This window comes from Pseudophryne corroboree, chromosome 7 (genome assembly GCF_028390025.1).
Source record: "Pseudophryne corroboree isolate aPseCor3 chromosome 7, aPseCor3.hap2, whole genome shotgun sequence".
Taxonomy (NCBI): Eukaryota; Metazoa; Chordata; class Amphibia; order Anura; family Myobatrachidae; genus Pseudophryne; species Pseudophryne corroboree.
The window spans coordinates 481,304,590-481,323,203 of NC_086450.1; the positions used below are offsets into that span (position 1 = coordinate 481,304,590).

The 18,614-nt window shown below is 47.4% G+C and overlaps 1 long non-coding RNA gene and 2 pseudogenes across 2 annotated transcripts in view; 2 read left to right on the top strand and 1 right to left on the bottom strand.

Annotated features, from left to right (window-relative positions):
- The window catches only part of LOC134943891 (uncharacterized), a 164,175-nt gene that overhangs the window by 41,074 nt on the left and 104,487 nt on the right, over nt 1-18,614 (bottom strand). The gene's annotated exons all lie outside the window — the stretch shown is intronic.
- On the top strand, nt 1,303-1,420 carry LOC134947247 (5S ribosomal RNA; annotated as a pseudogene).
- On the top strand, nt 7,689-7,806 carry LOC134947248 (5S ribosomal RNA; annotated as a pseudogene).

The window sequence follows — 18,614 nt, forward strand, 5'->3', positions numbered from 1 at the left end:
CGTGATCAAGCCTCGTAAGGTGAAACGTACGTCGGGGCAACGCGTCATTCAGTGACGTCATCACGTTACCGCCCGATCCGGAAGCGGGCGGCCGCGGCTATCATCGTTCACAGCGGAGAACTCCGGGAGACGCCAACATCAGACACCACTAACCAAAGTGGTGGGGGTAAAGTACACTAGACCACCATGGCAATTGAACATTACTTGCCTAGGGACCTGCTTACTCCTCTCCCATGAACCTTGCTTTTGGCACAGTGTGCACCCTCCAAGTATTGCATAACAGTACAGCATTGAGGCATTAGTATACTCTGCCACCAGGCACAATCTTATTATTAATTTTGCATTCTCCGCCTATACCAAGGATAACTACCTGATATCTATTTATTAATCACTATAGGGACCACAGCAAATGCTTTTGAGCCAGCCTTGAGCTTTAAAGTGTGTCTCTCTTTATATATGTACCTAATTTGTCAATACCAATCAAATTAATTTATTGTCTAACTTTACCTCTATTAAGATTTCAGTAATTTTTAGAGCCAGCCTTGAACTCAATTAATTTTTTCTTGTTATGTTTTTTGGTGTTTCTGCTATGAACTTGCCTTTAATGAATTAATTTTTATATATTCAATGAACCCATTTGTGCACTACTCAGCGGCTTCACCTCAATTCTACATTGCCCTAATTGGATCCCTCAATTTTCAATTTTTTATTTAATTTCTCAGAACAATCAATACATTGTCTGTTCACTTATTTATTTATTAATCAACAAGTTTCTGACGAGCATACTTTTGCTATCATAGCTCTGTCAGTTTGGCTTCTACAAGGATTGTCATCTCGGTACTTTGAATTTATTGTCTGTTAATTATCAATTATTTATCAATCAAGTCCAGGACACAATCTTTATCAATTATCAAATTATTCATTCATTTTATTCTTTTTTCATTTTTTTAATTTTTTTCATTCCTTCATTTTTTTCATTTTTTTTTACATTTTTTCATTTTTTTCATTTATGCCTGCACTGTCTTTTATTGTAAACAGTCAGCCAGCATCCAGCTCCTGTTGAGCCTTTCCATTAGAACAATACCAGTCCATACAACTAATTAGAAGACAGGATCCCACAATCCTTACCAATTCATATTCAGAAATAATTTTCCTGTCTTTCTCACAACGCTGGTTTCAAATTCCCACATTTTCTCTTCACACACTCTCTCATCTGGAAATACAATTTCAGACTATTAACAGTTCTGATTCAATGTAAAGTACAGATAGCAGAAGTGGAATTTTCTTCTCCTTCAACAAATGGCCCACGGCCATACTACCCTGAATACGCCCGATCTTGTCCGATCTCGGAAGCTAAGCAGATATGGCCTGGTCAGTATTAGGAAGGGAAACCTCCTGAGAATACCAGGTGCAGTGGGCCATTTTCCAAGGAGAACATCTCCACCCTTCTCCTTTTTCTCTTTCTCTCTCTCTCTCTTCTTTTCCCTTTCTTTTCTTTTCTCTCTTTCCTTTCCCTCTTCTCTTCTTTCTCTCCTCATCCGCAGTCAGACACCATCCCCAGATTTGACCATCATTTGCTGGCATTTCTTTGTCCCTTATTATAACAGATACAGTTATCCAAGGTATACCCATATATTTTCACCTACATAACGACCTTGTACCTCATTTGTTAAAAAGGTCAACAAGATCTTTTACTAAGAGTATCGTTGCTTGTCATTTTTCTATTTATTACATTTTTTATACAAAGATCAATTAAAGGTTAAGTTTTAATTACAATATTTCTATCTTTATCACACCTATACATTTTTCAAGAGTGCTCCCAAAAAAGTTTTTTTTGTCTTTTCTCTTTTTTCAATGTAGTTCATCTACAAATTTCTGGGAGCACCACCAATCGATAAGCAGTTCTAAACTTGTCTTGCTAACTGCTCATATATTGGTTACCTTATCATCCCTATATTTACACACTTATATGATACTGGTGCGGATTCACACTCATCATAGTAGTACAGTCCTCTGGTACTGAGGTTCTTTCCTCAGCTCTCGGATCCAGCACAGTCTTTTGGGCAAAATCATAGCCCATTAATTGAACATTAGTTCTAAATAATTATTCATCAACTCTTTTCCTTTTCGAGTTTTTTGTATAAAAATTATATAAAGAACATTATATTTATTTCTCTCTGCCCCCCAAAAAAAACTACGGCCAGGACACTATGACTACTTTCAGTTTAAAAACAGAACTGTCAAACAGGAGATCCTTAGAAGATCTGGACACCATCTTTCCAATCAAAATACCTGATCCCATCTCGGAGGCTAATTGGGAAGATGATCTGTTCCACTTGAAGAAAACCCTCCAGAGACGCATCAGAGTAGACTGGGATCTGACCAGTTTGGAACATTATTGTAGACAAAAAATCACCCCTAGAGGACTACGACCTAAACTCTTTCCATCTTTTAAACTCTCCACGGATAACCTACGCAAAGACTGGGAACAATGCCTTCTAAAATGCTCACAAGACCTTATGGGCATTTTGATAAAACATAACCATTTAATCATGGAAGAATGTACCAAAGAAGTTGAAAATCTAGGCTTAAAACTTGAACAATGGGAAGGCAATTCAGCCTTTCAAGATCTTTTTGGCAAAATGAAAAAGGAACTGGAATCATATGAAGACAACATCATAGAACGGAAGAAGACCAAGTTCGCAAGAGATAAGCGAGATTTTACATCTGGGCACATTTTCAAATGGATACACCAAACTCGCAGGAGGGACGCTTCAAGACGTGAACACACCCCATCATCCTCTGAAGTGGAATCCTCAGATGTTGAAGATCATCAGGACCCCAACCCAGACTCCCGAGAACCATTTCAATCCAGGAGGGATTCCAGCTTTCATTCCTCCGTCTCATCGGCTTCTTTTTTAGAGGCAAGCAGGGGCAAAACCCGTGGATACCCCGCAAAACAAAAACCAGGCGGGGCGGAAGGAAGAACAACAAGACCAAGATGGAGATCACCCCAACAGAAACGATATCCCTCCAGGAAGCGCAAGTAACCAATAATAACATCACTAAGCTGAGAATTATTAATCTCTCATCACATGTCCTAACACAAGATCAAACTAATGTCCTGGAAAAAGGCCTTTCCTTTTCACCAACGAATCATTTCAACCGATTCAAGTGGGAAATAAACCTCCGCCTGTTTGGACGTAAACTACTGCTCATGAAACATTTTTCCAAAAAAAACACTGACAGTCTCCAACCCGACACTGATGTACTCAATTTTTCACAGCAAAAACAGGATGCTTTAGCCATCCTAGAAGAATTATCAGATGAACAACCTTCCCCATCCAGTCGTCCCATCTGCAGAAAGAAGTCAACCTTTTTTCCTCAGGATAATTTGAGCCCTGAAATTAAAGTATTCCTCAATCTGGTGTCAAGGGATTTCGACACACTATACCGACATCAGAAAACACACAAATTCGTGGATAATCTATCCAGACAGCAAAAAAATGCACTCACAGAGATACAGGAATGGGATGATGTCCAAATCAAGATGTCGGACAAAGGAGGAAATATCGTCATCTGGCCCACTGCACTATACCTCAAAGAAGCCAACAAACAATTGAAGGATACTTCTTGCTATAAGACCACCTTATTCGACCCCACACAAAATTTCCAGGTGATATACTCCCGGATCATTGACAAACACCTACGGCAAGGTACTATCACAAAAACGGAGTGGGAATATTTGCATACCCCGCATCCAAGAACGCCAACACTTTACCTGCTACCCAAAATCCACAAGAATGTGGACAACCCACCTGGACGACCCATAATATCTGGTAATGGGGGCCTTTTGGAGAAAGCCAGTTGTTTTCTTGACGTTCATTTAAGACAACATGTCCTGAGCCTCCCTTCCTATGTCAAAGATACAACAGACGTATTGAAGAAGATCCAGGGCATACACATAGATGATTCTCATATACTGGTGGGTCTGGACGTGGAGTCCCTATACACATCCATAAAACATGATTTAGGCATAAAAGCAGTCAAATACTTCCTCTCCATGGAGGGCATTGGTGATTTCCAAGAATTCCTTTTAGAACTACTCCACTTCGTCCTGAATCATAATTACTTTCTGTTCAACAATCACTTCCACATACAGACCAGAGGCACAGCCATGGGTGCGGCATGTGCACCCACATATGCGAACCTTTTCTTGGGCTGGTGGGAACGAGAAATGGTCTTCAATGAAAAGCAAGAAGACTATACCAACCACATCATCATATGGATACGCTATATCGATGATATTTTTATGATCTGGGACGACACCCAAGATAATTTGGAGAAGTACATTCTCTCTCTCAATGACAATCAAATAAATCTTAAATTCACCTACACCAGCAGCAAAACCAGCATACCTTTCCTCGATCTCAGGATATATCGGGACGACACCAACACCATAGCAACAGAAATTTTCAGGAAAGAGACATCAACAAATAGCTTGCTGCATTCAACCAGCAGCCATTTTCCTCCAACAATAAGAAATATTCCCAAAGGGGAATTTCTGAGATTGAAACAAAATTGTACAGAAGACTCCACTTTTCAGACCAAAAGTATTGAACTAGCAGCAAGATTAAAAGAAAGAGGTTATAGCAATAGGCTAATTAAAAAAGCCAAATCTGAAGTGCACAAAATAAACCGGGACTCTTTGATCTTTCCGGCCGAGAAGACCAAAGAGGACAAAGGTACCCTACGGTTCATAGGGGATTTCTGTAAAAATTGGAAAGATGCCAGGAAAATACTACAAAATCATTGGCACATACTCAAGATGGATGTGGACCTCTCAGATCAAATTGGCCAAAATGTAAACATGAGTTGGATAAGGGCACCAAACTTGAAAGATAAACTTGTAAGAAGCCACTTCTCAAGCCCTCCGAAACAAAGACAGCACAGAGGCAGTCACCCGTGTGGCAGTTGTAAGGCATGTCCTCACATCAAAAACACAATGAATGTAACAGACAAATTTAACCAGAAAATCGAAGTCAACGACTTCTTCAACTGTAAAACAGAGAACGTTATCTACTGCATCACATGTCCCTGCGATTTGAGATACATAGGCATGACATCTCGCATGCTGAAGGTAAGGGCACTTGAACACATCGGCACAGTGAGGAATGCCAGATCTGACTCGGCGAGATTCAAGAAACTTACCACCGTTGCCAGACATTTCTTACAATTTCATGACAGCTGCACAGAGGATCTCGGTATCTTTGGCCTCGAACACGTCCGTTTGGGTCTCAGAGGTGGTGATTCCAATATTGCAATTCAAAAGAAGGAATCAGAGTGGATCTTCAAACTGGACACCCTTATGCCAAGGGGCCTCAATGAATACATCAATTACAGCATTTTTCTACTATCATAAACACCATGTCTCACCATTTCTCACCACAGCCACTCTTCATACCATCACTCATACTCAATCTAAGGTTTTCCCCTTCACCCGCACACCATGGATTCATCATCCCACACACCACACACACACCCACACCTTTTATTTTAGGCCCCCCCTTGTTCCCCCCCCCCCCTTCCCCCCCCCCCTTCTATTTGTCCCCCGTTCCTCCACTTTCAAATAACAATCACAGGCCACTCCGCATTCTCAGCACATTATTTATTCCTTTCATCACCACAATCATCAAAATTTATGATTACAATCAATTTACTCTCACTCTCCCCTCCACCCGCACACCACTGTTTCACCATCATTCACACTACACACACACACACACACACACATTATATTTTAGGCCCCTCTCTCCCCCCTTTTTCCCCCCCTTCCCACCTTCCCCCCTTTTTCCTCCTCCTTCACACTATCATCACAGGCCACTCCTCCGGCCTCTTCCAGCACAATTTTCCTTTTCCTCTCTTCTCCTTTTTATTTTCATTTTTATATTTTTATTTTTATATTCATTTCTATTTTTATTTTTATTTTTATATTTATTTTTATTTTATTTTATTTTATCAATTCTCTGTCACATTTATATTCTTTCATTTTCATTTTACACAATTGCATCATACTTTTATAAACCTAAATTTATTTTCATCCATTTTAATTTTTATAATCCATTTCATTTCATTCCATTTCATCCTTCCACCCATTCCCAACATTTTTCCCCCCCTCCCTCTTTTCCAGCACATTCAACACATAGATCTATCAAGTCTCAGTCCGTTTTCCCCTTTTCCCTTTTCCAACATGGCCGCCACTAACAATATGCCAGCACCTTCATGATAGGAGCACTCAATTGTCCTTCATCTCATCTCCACCAATCATACGTCAAAGCGTCACTTAAATATCGGCCACTAGAGAGCGGCAGAGAGATGCTCTCGTGATCAAGCCTCGTAAGGTGAAACGTACGTCGGGGCAACGCGTCATTCAGTGACGTCATCGCGTTACGGCCCGATCCGGGAGCGGGCGGCCGCGGCTATCATCGTTCACAGCGGAGAACTCCGGGAGACGCCAACATCAGACACCACTAACCAAAGTGGTGGGGGTAAAGTACACTAGACCACCATGGCAATTGAACATTACTTGCCTAGGGACCTGCTTACTCCTCTCCCATGAATCTTGCTTTTGGCACAGTGTGCACCCTCCAAGTATTGCATAACAGTACAGCATTGAGGCATTAGTATACTCTGCCACCAGGCACAATCTTATTATTAATTTTGCATTCTCCGCCTATACCAAGGATAACTACCTGATATCTATTTATTAATCACTATAGGGACCACAGCAAATGCTTTGGAGCCAGCCTTGAGCTTTAAAGTGTGTCTCTCTTTATATATGTACCTAATTTGTCAATACCAATCAAATTAATTTATTGTCTAACTTTACCTCTATTAAGATTTCAGTAATTTTTAGAGCCAGCCTTGAGCTCAATTAATTTTTTCTTGTTATGATTTTTGGTGTTTCTGCTATGAACTTGCCTTTAATGAATTAATTTTTATATATTCAATGAACCCATTTGTGCACTACTCAGCGGCTTCACCTCAATTCTACATTGCCCTAATTGGATCCCTCAATTTTCAATTTTTTATTTAATTTCTCAGAACAATCAATACATTGTCTATTCACTTATTTATTTATTAATCAACAAGTTTCTGACGAGCATACTTTTGCTATCATAGCTCTGTCAGTTTGGCTTCTACAAGGATTGTCATCTCGGTACTTTGAATTTATTGTCTGTTAATTATCAATTATTTATCAATCAAGTCCAGGACACAATCTTTATCAATTATCAAATTATTCATTCATTTTTTTCTTTTTTCTTTTTTTTAATTTTTTTTTTCATTCCTTCATTTTTTTCATTTTTTTACATTTTTTTTTCATTTTTTTCATTTATGCCTGCACTGTCTTTTATTGTAAACAGTCAGCCAGCATCTAGCTCCTGTTGAGCCTTTCCATTAGAACAATACCAGTCCATACAACTAATTAGAAGACAGGATCTCACAATCCTTACCAATTCATATTCAGAAATAATTTTCCTGTCTCTCTCACAACGCTGGTTTCAAATTCCCACATTTTCTCTTCACACACTCTCTCATCTGGAAATACAATTTCGGACTATTAACAGTTCTGATTCAATGTAAAGTACAGATAGCAGAAGTGGAATTTTCTTCTCCTTCAACAAACGGCCCACGGCCATACTACCCTGAATACGCCCGATCTTGTCCGATCTCGGAAGCTAAGCAGATATGGCCTGGTCAGTATTAGGAAGGGAAACCTCCTGAGAATACCAGGTGCAGTGGGCCATTTTCCAAGGAGAACATCTCCACCCTTCTCCTTTTTCTCTTTCTCTCTCTCTCTTCTTTTCCCTTTCTTTTCTTTTCTCTCTTTCCTTTCCCTCTTCTCTTCTTTATCTCCTCATCCGCAGTCAGACGCCATCCCCAGATTTGACCATCATTTGCTGGCATTTCTTTGTCCCTTATTATAACAGATACAGTTATCCAAGGTATACCCATATATTTTCACCTACATAACGACCTTGTACCTCATTTGTTAAAAAGGTCAACAAGATCTTTTACTAAGAGAATTGTTGCTTGTCATTTTTCTATTTATTACATTTTTTATACAAAGATCAATTAAAGGTTAAGTTTTAATTACAATATTTCTATCTTTATCACACCTATACATTTTTCAAGAGTGCTCCCAAAAAAGGTTTTTTGTCTTTTCTCTTTTTTCAATGTAGTTCATCTACAAATTTCTGGGAGCACCACCAATCGATAAGCAGTTCTAAACTTGTCTTGCTAACTGCTCATATATTGGTTACCTTATTATCCCTATATTTACACACTTATATGATACTGGTGCGGATTCACACTCATCATAGTAGTAAAGACCGTGGAGTCGGAAGATCTCTTGTATGAATACTTGAGCCAACTTGGAAGCTGACGGAAGACCGGTGAGAGGAATGAAGTGTGCCATCTTGGTGAACCGGTCAACTACCACCCAGATGGTATTAAACTTGTTGCACATGGGCAAATCTGTAATAAAATCCATCGACAAATGGGTCCATGGTCGACGGGGAACAGATAGTGGAACCAGTTGCCCCGCAGGCGACTGGCGGGATACTTTATGTTGAGCACACTTTGGGCAAGATGCAATAAACTCCAAAACGTCCTTTTTCAGAGTTGGCCACCAATAGGACCTAGAGATAAACTCCAGGGTTTTTTGGATACCTGTATGTCCGGCAAAGCGGGAAGCATGGGCCCAATGCATGAGCTTCTTCCTTAGTGTCGGCTTCACAAAACTTTTCCCTGATGGGGGCGTAGAGTCCATCCCTACCGTGGAGAATGCCAACGGATTTATAATAGGATGCTTGTCTGAAGACTCTGACTCATTTTCTTGCTCCCATGAGCGGGAAAGGGCATCGGCCTTGCGATTCTGAGAGCCCGGACAGAACTGGAGTTTAAAGTCGAACCTGGAAAAGAAAAGTGCCCATCTGGCCTGACGAGGGTTGAGACATTGTGCGCCTTTCAGATATAGAAGGTTCTTGTGGTCTGTAAGGATGGTGATTGAATGAGAAGCTCCCTCCAACAGATATCTCCACTCCTCTAGAGCGAGCTTGATGGCTAGCAACTCCTGGTCGCCAATGGCATAGTTGCGCTCCGCTGGGGAGAACTTCCGTGAGAAGAAACTGCAAGGATGTAAATGGCCATCTTTAGCCCTCTGAGATAACACCGCTCCTACTCCAACGGAGGAGGCATCCACCTCTAAGATGAAAGGAGAGTCGATGTCAGGCTGTTTCAGGACAGGCGTAGAGATGAACCTCTGTTTTAAAAGATGAAAAGCTTGCATGGCTTCTTCAGACCACTTGGACGGGTTAGCACCCTTCTTGGTGAAAGCAGTAATAGGCGCCACAATGGTGGAAAAGTCTCGTATAAACTTTCGGTAATAATTGGCGAACCCTAAGAACCTCTGGACCCCTTTGAGGGTTAAGGGTACCGGCCAATTCTGGATTGCTTGTAGTTTCTCAGGATCCATCTCTAGTCCGGAACCGGACACAATGTACCCTAGAAACGGAATGGACTTGACTTCAAAGACGCATTTCTCTAATTTGCAATAGAGATGATTGACACGGAGACGGGACAGAACCTCCTTTACCCAAAAACGATGTTCCTCTAAATTGTTGGCAAAATTGAGGATATCATCTAGATAGACCACGACATGACGGTATAGAATGTCTCTGAAGATCTCATTGACGAAATTCTGGAAGACAGCTGGAGCATTGCTCAATCCGAAGGGCATGACGAGGTACTCATAATGTCCGTCACGGGTGTTAAATGCGGTCTTCCACTCGTCACCCTCACGGATCCGGATGAGATTGTATGCATCTCTCAAGTCCAGCTTTGTAAAGATGGTAGCTCCACTAACTCTGTCAAAGAGCTCAGTAATCAGGGGTAAAGGATAGCGGTTCTTGATGGTAATGTCGTTCAAACCTCTGTAGTCGATGCACGGCCGCAGACCACCATCTTTCTTTTTTACAAAAAAGAAGCCTGCGCCGGCTGGAGAAGAAGAAGGTCGAATGAACCCCTTTGCTAGGTTCTCTTTAATGTATTCCTCCATAGAATGCGTCTCGGGCAGAGACAACGGATAAGTTCGGCCTCGAGGTGGAACCTTCCCTGGAACGAGATAAATCGGGCAGTCCCATTCTCTATGAGGAGGAAGGATATCAGCAGAAGCTTTACTGAACACATCCGTGAAATCTTGTTATGGAGGAGGTGGAACATCAGACGACCTGGGGGAGGAAGAACAGACAGGCAACACTTTAAACAAACATGTCTCAGCACAGGAGGGACCCCATGCCAGGATTTGCGTAGTCGTCCAATCAATTGTAGGATTGTGAAGACGGAGCCATGGAAGGCCCAGGACCACAGGATGTGTGGCTCTTGGAATCACTAAAAGTGAAATAAGTTCGGAATGAAGAACTCCCACTCTCAGACAAACTGGTAGAGTCCTTAGAGCAATAACTGTATCAAAAATTTTACTGCCATCCACGGCAGTTAAGGAAAAGGAGGAAGGAAGTCTCTCGGTGGGTAGGGACCACCGTTTAACATAGGCTTCGGTAATAAAGTTCCCAGCTGCTCCGGAATCCAGGAGGGCAATAACGTTCTGATAACGATGAGCAACTTGAAGCGAGACTGGGAGATTACAATCTTGAGGAGATGGAGAGGAGATCATTACTCCTAGCCGGCCCTCTCCTTGGCGAGCTAGGATTTGGAGTTTCCCGGACGTTTGGGACAGGCATTAATAGTGTGAGACGGAGCTGCGCAATACAGACAGAGAGACTCGGAGAGACGTCTTCGGCGCTCAGCAGGAGTTAAACGGGAACGACCAATTTGCATGGGTTCATCTTTAGTTGGTGACAGTTGGCGAGGAGGAGGAGCAGAAGATTTTGGAGCAGATGATCTTCCACGCTCAGTTGCTCTCGCTCTGAAACGTAAGTCAACTTTCGTACAAAGTGAGATTAGCTCATCTAACTTGGAGGGTAAGTCTCTGGTAGCTAACTCATCTTTAATACGCTCAGATAAACCATGCCAGAATGCAGCATACAGGGCCTCGTCGTTCCATGCCAGTTCGGATGCCAGGATCTGGAACTGTATAAGGTATTGTCCTACAGTACGTGATCCCTGGCGTAAACGGAGAATCTCGGATGAAGCTGAGGTTACCCGGCCTGGCTCGTCGAAGATGCGCCTGAATGTTGACACGAATGCAGTGTAAGAAGATAGCAGGGTGTCGGACCTCTCCCATAACGGTGATGCCCAATCAAGGGCTGAGCCACTGAGAAGAGAGATAATGTAGGCAATTTTTGTACGGTCACTGGGAAAACTGCCGGGTTGTAGCTCAAACTGAATCTCACACTGGTTGAGAAATCCCCTGCAGAATCTTGGAGATCCGTCAAATTTTGCTGGCGTTGGAAGATGAAGACGTGGAGCAGAAATGGGTAAGGTGGGTGGGGTTATAGTTGGAGTCACTGTGGTTGACGCCCCAGATACGCCTGATCCACGGAGAGTTGTCTGAATCCCATCCAGCCGAGTAGAGAGATCCTGGAGACAGCGGATGATGTGGCCCTGTGCAGCCTCCTGAAGTTCAAGTCGGCTGCCAGTTCTTGCATCGGCCTGGCCGCTTGATCCTGGTCTCCGGTTGGATTCATTTGGTCAGTGATTACTGTCACAACTGAGGGCCTGAGCTGACGGAAGGCAGCCTCAGTTGTAGGGGCTGAGATGTACCGGAACCTGGGAGGTTGTATCAGACCCCTGGACATGTAAGTAACATGAAGAGAAACCGCCCGAAGGCGTGACCACGACAACTTGAGTAAAAGTCAATGATATTTATTTATGACAAACTCCATGCATCACATTAGCAGTAAAAAGAAACATAAAAATCAGCAGAGAAATAATAATACAGTTCCTGGGTACTACAGGGTGGCAGGGGCCACAGAGCTCTGGTGGTATGAGACAGTTCTTATTATCTGCAAGTTGGAAAGTCCTTACCAGGCTCAACTGTAGCAATGAGGAAAGCCAAGGGTCGTACCAGCTGGTGTTCCAGGGAAAGCTGGACTGCTGTAGATAAAATGCTGCTGTGGGTACTGGTTAGAACCAGACAGGTGTTGGCATGGAGTGGATACTGGCTGGAACCAGTTAAATAATAAATAAAGCTTGAGAGCGATGCAATATAGATGAAATGTAGAATTTGAGAGCGGAGAAATAATAATACCGGTGGAGAGTGGTAAACTGCAGAAAGGACACCGGCCCTTTAAGAGAAGCTGTACACTGCTGGAAGCTGAGCTGGAAGCAGGTGATGTTGAAGCTGGAAACAGGTGAGTCCAGAATGGATCGGAGAGTCAGGCTACACCGCAGATGGAATGCTGGTGCGGGTCTCTATAGCAGAAGTCTGGAGACAGGAGCTGGAACCTGGAAGACAATCACAGGAGAGAGACAAACTGGAACTAGGTTTGACAACCAAAGCACTGACGCCTTCCTTGCTCAGGCACAACCTATTTATACCTGCAGCAAGGAAGGCATTGGCTAGGCAATTATGCAAATTAATAATACTGACAACAGATTGGTAGGAATGATCAGCTGACAAAATCCAAGATGGCTGCGCCCATGCAGACACTTGGAGGGAAGTTTGGATTGTAATCCATGTGGTCTGGAAAACAGTAATGGCGGCGCCGGCAACCGGAGACAGGAGACGCCAGGCTGACAGATGCACATCCGACCACGCGGACACAGCGGAGGCCGCGGCTGACGTAATCGCCACTCTGAATGCAGAAGCTCAGGGACGGCGGCGGAGGCCGCGGGAGACGCCATGCCAGATGTATAAGGCGTTACTGTGACTGCGTCCAGAGAGACAGGAGAGGATGCGGGAATGTGCACATCAGGATAACAGATGGGATCCGGTCCTGGAGCGCTGAGCCAGCCTTAGGAGGCATCTGATATGTAAGAAATGGCGTCCAGATACCCGGATCGTGACACCCTGTACCCAGCACCTCACACACTGACACACATCCCCTGTACCCAGCACCTCACACACTGACACACAACCCCCTGTACCCAGCACCTCACACACTGACACACAGCCCCCTGTACCCAGCACCTCACACACTGACACACAGCCCCTGTACCCAGCACCTCACACACTGACACACATCCCCTGTACCCAGCACCTCACACACTGACACACAGCCCCTGTACCCAGCACCTCACACACTGACACACATCCCCTGTACCCAGCACCTTACACACTGACACACACAGCCCCTGTACCCAGCACCTCACACACTGACACACACAGCCCCTGTACCCAGCACCTCACACACTGACACACACAGCCCCCTGTACCCAGCATCTCACACACTGACACACACACCCTGTACCCAGCACCTCACACACTGACACACATCCCCTGTACCCAGCACCTCACACACTGACACACATCCCCTGTACCCAGCACCACACACTGACACACATCCCCTGTACCCAGCACCTTACACACTGATACACACAGCCCCTGTACCCAGCACCTCACACACTGACACACACAGCCCCCTGTACCCAGCACCTCACACACTGACACACATCCCCTGTACCCAGCACCTCACACACTGACACACATCCCCTGTACCCAGCACCTCACACACTGACACACATCCCCTGTACCCAGCACCTCACACACTGACACACATCCCCTGTACCCAGCACCTCACACACTGACACACATCCCCTGTACTCAGCACCTCACACACTGACACACACAGCCCCCTATACCCAGCACCTCACACACTGACACACACATCCCCTGTACCCAGCACCTCACACACTGACACACACAGCCCCCTGTACCCAGCACCTCACACACTGACACACAGCCCCTGTACCCAGCACCTTACACACTGACACACATCCCCTGTACCCAGCACCTTACACACTGACACACACAGCCCCTGTACCCAGCACCTCACACACTGACACACACAGCCCCTGTACCCAGCACCTCACACACTGACACACACACCCTGTACCCAGCACCTCACACACTGACACACACACCCTGTACCCAGCACCTCACACACTGACACACATCCCCTGTACCCAGCACCTCACACACTGACACACACACCCTGTACCCAGCACCTCACACACTGACACACATCCCCTGTACCCAGCACCTCACACACTGACACACATCCCCTGTACCCAGCACCTCACACACTGACACACACCGCCCCCTGTACCCAGCACCTCACACACTGACACACACAGACCCCTGTACCCAGCACCTCACACACTGACACACACAGCCCCTGTACCCAGCACCTCACACACTGACACACAGCCCCTGTACCCAGCACCTTACACTCTGACACACACAGCCCCTGTACCCAGCACCTCACACACTGACACACACAGCCCCTGTACCCAGCACCTCACACACTGACACACACACCCTGTACCCAGCACCTCACACACTGACACACACACCCTGTACCCAGCACCTCACACACTGACACACATCCCCTGTACCCAGCACCTCACACACTGACACACACACCCTGTACCCAGCACCTCACACACTGACACACACACACCCTGTACCCAGCACGTCACACACTGACACACATCCCCTGTACCCAGCACCTCACACACTGACACACACAGCCCCCTGTACCCAGCACCTCACACACTGACACACACAGCCCCCTGTACCCAGCAACTCACACACTGACACACACAGCCCCTGTACCCAGCACCTCACACACTGACACACAGCCCCTGTACCCAGCACCTCACACACTGACACACATCCCCTGTACCCAGCACCTCACACACTGACACACAGCCCCTGTACCCAGCACCTCACACACTGACACACATCCCCTGTACCCAGCACCTTACACACTAACACACACAGCCCCTGTACCCAGCACCTCACACACTGACACACACAGCCCCTGTACCCAGCACCTCACACACTGACACACACAGCCCCCTGTACCCAGCACCTCACACACTGACACACAGCCCCTGTACCCAGCACCTTACACACTGACACACATCCCCTGTACCCAGCACCTTACACACTGACACACACAGCCCCTGTACCCAGCACCTCACACACTGACACACACAGCCCCTGTACCCAGCACCTCACACACTGACACACACACCCTGTACCCAGCACCTCACACACTGACACACACACCCTGTACCCAGCACCTCACACACTGACACACATCCCCTGTACCCAGCACCTCACACACTGACACACACACCCTGTACCCAGCACCTCACACACTGACACACATCCCCTGTACCCAGCACCTCACACACTGACACACATCCCCTGTACCCAGCACCTCACACACTGACACACACCGCCCCCTGTACCCAGCACCTCACACACTGACACACACAGACCCCTGTACCCAGCACCTCACACACTGACACACACAGCCCCTGTACCCAGCACCTCACACACTGACACACAGCCCCTGTACCCAGCACCTTACACTCTGACACACACAGCCCCTGTACCCAGCACCTCACACACTGACACACACAGCCCCTGTACCCAGCACCTCACACACTGACACACACACCCTGTACCCAGCACCTCACACACTGACACACACACCCTGTACCCAGCACCTCACACACTGACACACATCCCCTGTACCCAGCACCTCACACACTGACACACACACCCTGTACCCAGCACCTCACACACTGACACACACACACCCTGTACCCAGCACGTCACACACTGACACACATCCCCTGTACCCAGCACCTCACACACTGACACACACAGCCCCCTGTACCCAGCACCTCACACACTGACACACACAGCCCCCTGTACCCAGCAACTCACACACTGACACACACAGCCCCTGTACCCAGCACCTCACACACTGACACACAGCCCCTGTACCCAGCACCTCACACACTGACACACATCCCCTGTACCCAGCACCTCACACACTGACACACAGCCCCTGTACCCAGCACCTCACACACTGACACACATCCCCTGTACCCAGCACCTTACACACTAACACACACAGCCCCTGTACCCAGCACCTCACACACTGACACACACAGCCCCTGTACCCAGCACCTCACACACTGACACACACAGCCCCCTGTACCCAGCACCTCACATACTGACACACACACCCTGTACCCAGCACATCACACACTGACACACATCCCCTGTACCCAGCACCTCACACACTGACACACACAGCCCCCTGTACCCAGCACCTCACACACTGACACACACAGCCCCTGTACCCAGCACCTCACACACTGACACACACAGCCCCCTGTACCCAGCACCTCACACACTGACACACACAGCCCCTGTACCCAGCACCTTACACACTGACACACAGCCCCTGTACCCAGCACCTTACACACTGACACACAGCCCCTGTACCCAGCACCTCACACACTGACACACACAGCCCCTGTACCCAGCACCTCACACACTGACACACACACCCTGTACCCAGCACCTCACACACTGACACACATCCCCTGTACCCAGCACCTCACACACTGACACACACACCCTGTACCCAGCACCTCACACACTGACACACATCCCCTGTACCCAGCACCTCACACACTGACACACATCCCCTGTACCCAGCACCTTACACACTGACACACACAGCCCCCTGTACCCAGCACCTCACACACTGACACACACAGCCCCCTGTACCTAGCACCTCACACACTGACACACACAGCCCCCTGTACCCAGCACCTCACACACTGACACACACACCCTGTACCCAGCACCTCACACACTGACACACATCCCCTGTACCCAGCACCTTACACACTGACACACACAGCCCCTGTGCCAAGCACCTCACACACAGACACACACACCCTGTACCCAGCACCTCACACACTGACACACACAGCCCCCTGTACCCAGCACCTCACACACTGACACACATCCCCTGTACCCAGCACCTTACACACTAACACACACAGCCCCTGTACCCAGCACCTCACACACTGACACACACAGCCCCTGTACCCAGCACCTCACACACTGACACACACAGCCCCCTGTACCCAGCACCTCACATACTGACACACACACCCTGTACCCAGCACCTCACACACTGACACACATCCCCTGTACCCAGCACCTCACACACTGACACACACAGCCCCCTGTACCCAGCACCTCACACACTGACACACACAGCCCCTGTACCCAGCACCTCACACACTGACACACACAGCCCCCTGTACCCAGCACCTCACACACTGACACACACAGCCCCTGTACCCAGCACCTCACACACTGACACACAGCCCCTGTACCCAGCACCTTACACACTGACACACACAGCCCCTGTACCCAGCACCTCACACACTGACACACACAGCCCCTGTACCCAGCACCTCACACACTGAAACACACACCCTGTACCCAGCACCTCACACACTGACACACACACCCTGTACCCAGCACCTCACACACTGACACACATCCCCTGTACCCAGCACCTCACACACTGACACACACACCCTGTACCCAGCACCTCACACACTGACACACATCCCCTGTACCCAGCACCTCACACACTGACACACATCCCCTGTACCCAGCACCTTACACACTGACACACACAGCCCCCTGTACCCAGCACCTCACACACTGACACACACAGCCCCCTGTACCTAGCACCTCACACACTGACACACACAGCCCCCTGTACCCAGCACCTCACACACTGACACACACACCCTGTACCCAGCACCTTACACACTGACACACACAGCCCCTGTGCCAAGCACCTCACACACAGACACACAGCCCCTGTACCCAGCACCTCACACACTGACACACACAGCCCCCTGTACCCAGCACCTCACACACTGACACACACACCCTGTACCCAGCACCTCACACACTGACACACATCCCCTGTACCCAGCACCTCACACACTGACACACACACCCTGTACCCAGCACCTCACACACTGACACACATCCCCTGTACCCAGCACCTTACACACTGATACACACAGCCCCTGTACCCAGCACCTCACACACTGACACACACAGCCCCCTGTACCCAGCACCTCACACACTGACACACACAGCCCCCTGTACCCAGCACCTCACACACTGACACACACAGCCCCTGTACCCAGCACCTCACACACTGACACACAGCCCCTGTACCCAGCACCTCACACACTGACACACATCCCCTGTACCCAGCACCTCACACACTGACACACAGCCCCTGTACCCAGCACCTCACACACTGACACACATCCCCTGTACCCAGCACCTTACACACTGACACACACAGCCCCTGTACCCAGCACCTCACACACTGACACACACAGCCCCTGTACCCAGCACCTCACACACTGACACACACAGCCCCCTGTACCCAGCACCTCACATACTGACACACACACCCTGTACCCAGCACCTCACACACTGACACACATCCCCTGTACCCAGCACCTCACACACTGACACACACAGCCCCCTGTACCCAGCACCTCACACACTG